The sequence below is a fragment of the Mustela nigripes genome, chromosome 5, assembly GCF_022355385.1.
Source record: "Mustela nigripes isolate SB6536 chromosome 5, MUSNIG.SB6536, whole genome shotgun sequence".
NCBI classification, from domain to species: Eukaryota; Metazoa; Chordata; class Mammalia; order Carnivora; family Mustelidae; genus Mustela; species Mustela nigripes.
Genome location: NC_081561.1, coordinates 24,895,787 through 24,901,786, shown reverse-complemented (window position 1 = coordinate 24,901,786; position 6,000 = coordinate 24,895,787). Strand labels below are relative to the sequence as shown.

At 48.4% G+C, this 6,000-nt stretch overlaps 3 non-coding genes across 3 annotated transcripts; 2 read left to right on the top strand and 1 right to left on the bottom strand.

Annotated features, from left to right (window-relative positions):
- The first annotated feature begins 313 nt into the window (after positions 1–313).
- TRNAD-GUC (transfer RNA aspartic acid (anticodon GUC)) lies at positions 314–385 on the top strand. Its single transcript has one exon. It is a non-coding gene; the product is annotated as a tRNA-Asp (tRNA).
- A 3,716-nt stretch (positions 386–4,101) lies between these two features.
- On the bottom strand, positions 4,102–4,174 carry TRNAK-UUU (transfer RNA lysine (anticodon UUU)). Its single transcript has one exon. It is a non-coding gene; the product is annotated as a tRNA-Lys (tRNA).
- Positions 4,175–5,529: 1,355 nt separating this feature from the next.
- Positions 5,530–5,636, top strand: TRNAL-CAA (transfer RNA leucine (anticodon CAA)). Its single transcript has 2 exons — positions 5,530–5,567; positions 5,591–5,636. It is a non-coding gene; the product is annotated as a tRNA-Leu (tRNA).
- Positions 5,637–6,000: the final 364 nt, after the last annotated feature.

Here is a 6,000-nt window from a genome sequence, read left to right as displayed (position 1 = left end):
TAAAAAATGTTTAATGCATTTCTTGCTGTTAAGGAACATTTCTTTGCTATGAGTGATGAAACTATGTACAGCAATGTCTAGTCTTTGGTGGGCTGCCGTTTTTCGATTTTTGAAGTCTTGTGGAATTTGTTTTATAGAATCTTGTAACAAATGACTCTTATAGAGATAAGTGAATGTCCCAGGAATTCCATGCACAGAAATAAAAAAATATCTATCTATCTATCTATCTATCTATCTATCTATCTATCTATCTATCTCGGGACCGAACGTGTGAGTCCTCTGCAATCAAGACTTTCAGGACGCTTACATGTCCTCCTCGTTAGTATAGTGGTGAGTATCCCCGCCTGTCACGCGGGAGACCGGGGTTCGATTCCCCGACGGGGAGAAAGCGGACACACTTTTTGTCTCCGCCTTTTTCAGGGCAACTAACTTCCCCGGGAACGGTTCCCCAGAAACCAGGTCCTCCTGCTCCGATTCCATTGTTTATTTTAAGGCAGATTCCCGCATGCTGGGGGATCCTCGGGGACTCAAACTGCGCCCCAGAAAATCTGCAGGATGTTGCGCGGGGAACTGCGATGTGCCGGCGGTCCGGGCGTGTGGGGGGCGTCCTTCCCCGCGGCCAGCTGTCCGGGGCCGTCGCCGGGCGGGGCGGAACTGCCCCCTGCCGGGACAGGGAAAGCACAGGAGAATGCGGGCGGGGCGTGCTGGGGAGCACCCAGGGCGCTGCACGGGGCGCGGCTGGCAGGGCGGGGCTCGGGGACAAGCCCGGAGCAGGCCATGGGGCGGGAGCGACAGGAAACCTCTGGGGGTGGGGGTGGGGTGGGGGTCCCGCACCTGTCCCGTTACAGGTGTGTCAGGCGTGGGACTTGAACTCCTGGCAGAGACTCTCCTGCTCCATGATTTCTTCGTCCTTGGGGTCAAAGCTCTAGGCAGCACTCGTTCAAAATCGCTTTCAGGAAAGATGGATTTAAAAAAAAGTCTCCACGAAGACATTCAGAGTTGCCTGCGGTGGAGCTGCCAAGAAAATGAAACGGCTCAAAATGATTTTAAGAAAGAGGAGCGGAAACCCTAAGTACCTCCAATTAAGGGCATCTGTGTTTGACGTTGGACACTGGACATCGCTTCCATAGTGGGTGACGTCTTAGGGGGCTGTGCCCCCCAGTCCTCTCCCTTCACTTGTACGTTTAGGATAACAAGGTCGACCTCATGATTCTGGGGGAGATATTAATAAACGAGTCAATAGGAAACTGCAGTCTATAGGACAATAATACTTGAAATTATCTTTTTCTTGGGCAAAATTGGCTTGAATTACTGTGGACAAATGCCATTTGCATTGCTATCAATTATCTACAAGTCAGCTTTTACCATACAAAACTCTGGAATAGTTTAATAAATAGAAATTCAGTTAAAGGTGCACACTTTGAACCAATTTCCCAATGCCTATTAGACAATGTCCTGCACTTTGCGGAAAGGACACCCAGCACTTTTCTGTGGTCCATCTGCAAGACTCACGCTTTTTTCTGACACAGGTGAACATTTACAGAAGTTGTGATATAGGTTTCAAACTGAGTAAATATGGAAGCATTAGCAGAGATAGGTGTGGTAAGCCAGTATCTCTCACACTTTAAGTGTTTCAGGATTACTTGGGTGTTTTGTCAAATGCACATTCTTCTCCAGCAGAGAGATGGTGGTGGTACAGGAACCAACCACCCTTGGGAAAACTCTCAATGTACGTCAGAATGCTACTGTAATTAGAGTCACCTAGAAGCCTCTAAAATACCTGTCGGAGGGTGGCATCCCATGCCAAGTAAATTAGGAGGTCTGGAGGTGGAACCAGCCTCCAACAGGTGTTGAAAATTCCCAGGTGATCTCCATCATGATCTCTGTCCTTGGTTATTCTGATTATGTTACTAACATATTCAGATGTTTATTGTATTTAATATAAAATCTAAACTATTTGTAAAGCACATTGACACCCCGCCCCCAGTGATCTAGCCTAGATCATTATTTACCTACCTACTCATCATATAACAACAAAAGTAACTTCGTGTTTCTCCTCCAAATCATATAGTCACCACAGAATGCCAAAGGGCACGGTGGGGATGGCGTGTTTTATTTCCGTTCTGCTTTGCCTTTAGAGACTTTAGGTGGTACATGAGGGGTAACAGAGAGGGAAGCAAAGAAGAGAGAAGAGGGGAAGGGAGAGGGGCTGGGGAGAGGTAGAGAAAAGGAAGGAGGGGAGAATGAGCAGAGGGAACACCTACTGAGAAGTGAGAAGTGGGTTCTGAGGGCAATGGTCTTTTCCAGCTGAGGAAGCCCTCTGAAGCAGGTGCCACCTCCCTTCTTTTCTGACTCTAGAGAGCCTGTGGAATCCCAATTATGAAAGTGCAGGGAAAACTCCGAAGGGGGCAATGAACTCATATGCCCTGCCTTGTAATTTTGACCTTTAGCTCTCTCTCCCTGTCTTTTATTTTCCTGAATAATTAAGTGAACTCCAGTCACTGGACTCATCTCTTGTCAAGTTCATAAGGGAACCTCATGTCCTGTTCTTCGTGCCCCATAAGAATAATGATGTCCCAGGGCCCCTCTGCTCTGCCCACCTACCCGCTTTCTGCAATCACTGATGGACTCCAGTGAAAACACTTCTATACAGAACCTGCTCGTTTGAGCTCAACCTTTCTCCTTCATTTCCCATGCAATTGTGTGCGTAAACCCGCTGTTCAGCAAATGTACAATGTGGAGGTTAAATGATCTGCTCAGTGAGAAAGGGCTCTGGCCCCAAGGAGACCCTAGGTAATTGATCCACACTCTTGGGAGATGTGGAAGCTGTAGATTCCTTCAGCTTGTCCGGGAGATCTCATTTTACCTACTGAATTAAGACTTATGAGCGGGCCAGAATTCGATCTAGACAACAGCAGACTTTTGATCTTTTTTTTAAAAATTATTTTTTTTTAAGATTTTATTTATTTATTTGACACAGAGAGAGATCACAAATAGGCAGAGAGGCAGGCAGAGAGAAAGGGGGAAGCAGGCTCCCTGTGGAGCAGAGAGCCCCATGCGGAGTCTTAGGACCGCGAGATCATGACCTGAGCCAAAGGCAGAGGCCTAACCCACTGAGCCACCCAGGCGCCCCGACTTTTGATCTTTTAATATCTGTTTCTGTTGAGGAGCTATTTGACATTTCTATGGCAGGCACATCTACAGAGGCTTCTGCTTCCCTGTCTGCTGGAGGATTTCTGCGGTCTGGTTTAAGGCAGTGGGGGGGGATACCCCCACAACTTTATAGGCATGGTGTTCTCCTGTGGATATATGACATAGTGGAGATGAGAGAAACAATGATGAAGTAAATGTAATCTTGCTTTGCATACACAGTACCCACCAGGTGAAAACCTCGACCTTTTTGTCCAAAACCCAGTTAAAACCTTACAAAAATCGATAGTAATGGACAGAGAACAAACACAAAGAACCTTGTTACCGAAGAAGCTTTTACAAAATATTTAAATCCCAGACAAAGTAGCTTTTTTTTTTTTTTTAAGATTTTATTTTTAGGTCATCTCTACACCCAAAAGGGGACTCGAATTCATAACCCCCAGATCCAGAATCTAGTGCTCTACTGACAGAGCCAGCCAGGCACCCCGAGGAGGGGAGCTTTTTAATGAAAACACAAAGTGGATGGCTAACACAATCTCAGAATGTGTTTGGATTTTAGTTGATAAATTATGTTTGGCAAAGTGGGTAAGACTTGTATAACACCATCTGGTGAAAGAGCTGGGGAGCCCCAGATATCACTACCTTCAGTTTTTATTCTGGTAGGATCTAATCAAATCGCACCCCACCTTCCAGGGAGTCACCCCCACAATATGCGAGGGAATTTTAAAAGGGCAGAATTCATAGTACTTCGGTGATGAGTTTTTTCTTGTTACCTTTCTTCCTATCACCCACGATTCCAAATTCCCTTGCAAAGTCTAGGACTGGTTTAGTTCTTTCTTGGAAGGAATAATTAAATGAAGCCAGACTAGGCCTGAAAATCTGTAAAGAATGAGTTCTTCTGGGCCACATGTATGGTCTTCTGCGTGTGGCTGAAATAAAAAGTACATCTGACGCCTGAACAGGGACTTGAACCCTGGACCCTCAGATTAAAAGTCTGATGCTCTACCGACTGAGCTACCCAGGCTCCACTGAGACCTCTTAATTTATCTTATAAATAACTAAATTCCATAAACACTCTGGGTTACCAGAGAGAGCTGGAGTGAACCAAGGTTTCAGGAACTTCAAGGATCCTCCAAAAGTGTGGCTCAGTTACCGGGATCATCGAACCCTCGAGCAGATCGAGTAACGGCCACACTGTACATGCTTTCAGCAGCCGGGTCAGGCGCACAGCTGCGGGGAGAATGAAGATCCCTTCTAGAGTCAGTCGTTGCCGAAGGGGATTCGCGGGTTTGGGCAGAAAGCCCCTCGGAGACACTGTTTACTCCCCAGACGGTGGAAGAGCCGCGGCGCAGACTCCCTCACCAGCCCGTGGGGGAAACCGGGACGAGGCGACCCCTCTTAGGAACGGTTGTGGTAGTGGAGGAGCAACTTGAAGAGAATGAAAGAGAAGATGGAGACAGAAGAGGAAGGTTATACTTGACACCGGCCGGGGAATTTTGTCCGGTGTTCCCTTCGGGGTTTTCCCGCTGGTTTCAGAAATGGGACGTCTGGGTTCCTTAGGGCTACGGTGGGAGGGGGCAGTGCAAGGCCGCCTCTGGCTTTCTCATCGTGAGCCCCAGCTCGTTCCAAGACAAGAAAGGCCGGCGGTTGAGGAACTAGGGCTCGTGGTTCATTATTTACCGGTTCTTGAAACGTTTTCTGAGCGCCTGTAGACAGAAACCCTGAGGTCAAAAATCCCACCCCGAAGGCGGCTCCAGCGCCTAGTTCCTTGGGGAGCTGTTGCACCCTCCCCTGCCCCTGCACACACTAACCCGGGACTACTTTCCCCGGAGTCCGTCATTCTATGGGTCTTTTTTGGTTTTTCTATTCATGAAGACAAATGCAATTCTGACCAAGTGCGAAGAAAATAATGCATGGACTTCATGCGGTACCCACGATGCCAACTACCACGAAATAATGTGCAGGAGTTATTTTAGTACGTAAATCATACACAGAATTCAGGAATGACAAACACTGTGACAAACCTATATCCCGGAGGGAAACATTTAGTCACTTTGACTTAACCTAAAAATATAAACCAGCCTCCCAGCTTCCTCTTGGACGGACGGTTCGAAAACTTTGGACGGGTTGGAAAAGGGGGCGTGTAAGCCCCTCTCCCCCACCCCCTCCCGGGCTGTGAGCCCTTCGAACCTCTCCGCCCGGCTCTGCGCGCCTCCCCCTGTGCCACCTTGTGCCTCCGGCTTCCTGCAAACCCGCCCTTTCTCCCCCGCGCGAGGCAGCGCTCCGGGCGCGCAGTCGGCCGCAGATGCTCCCGGCCGCGCCAGGCGCTCCCCGGCGGCGGATCACAGTCCCGGTGCTCAGCGCGTCGTGCGCAGCAGTGTCAGGATGGCCGAGTGGTCTAAGGCGCCAGACTCAAGCGTCCGCTTCCCGCGCTCGGGGCTTCTGGTCTCCAGGTGGAGGCGTGGGTTCGAATCCCACTTCTGACAGGCTGGTGATTTTATTCTTGCCCTGTTCAATTCTGTAAGTTTTTAGAATTAAATCACTTCCTTTTTAGGCAGCGGTATCAAAGCTTATCCTTCCTCCCTATCACTATCCGCACTTCACCCTTCTCAAGCCGGTGGTGTTCAGATGTGTTTCTCCTCCGCCTGCCCTTCCTTCCTCCCTGCTTTCGTTTTCTTTCTTTCCTTTTTCCTTTTGACATTTATGATGTTTATAAATATCTATATGGATAGTAATAGGTCAGTATTAAAGTGTAGGTCTTAAAATATAGGTGAGGGGAGGGTTCTTAAGTTCCCGTTTCCAGTTTCAACTGTTCTGTGAGAGCAAGTGGCAGGTGGTTTGAGCGTGCTC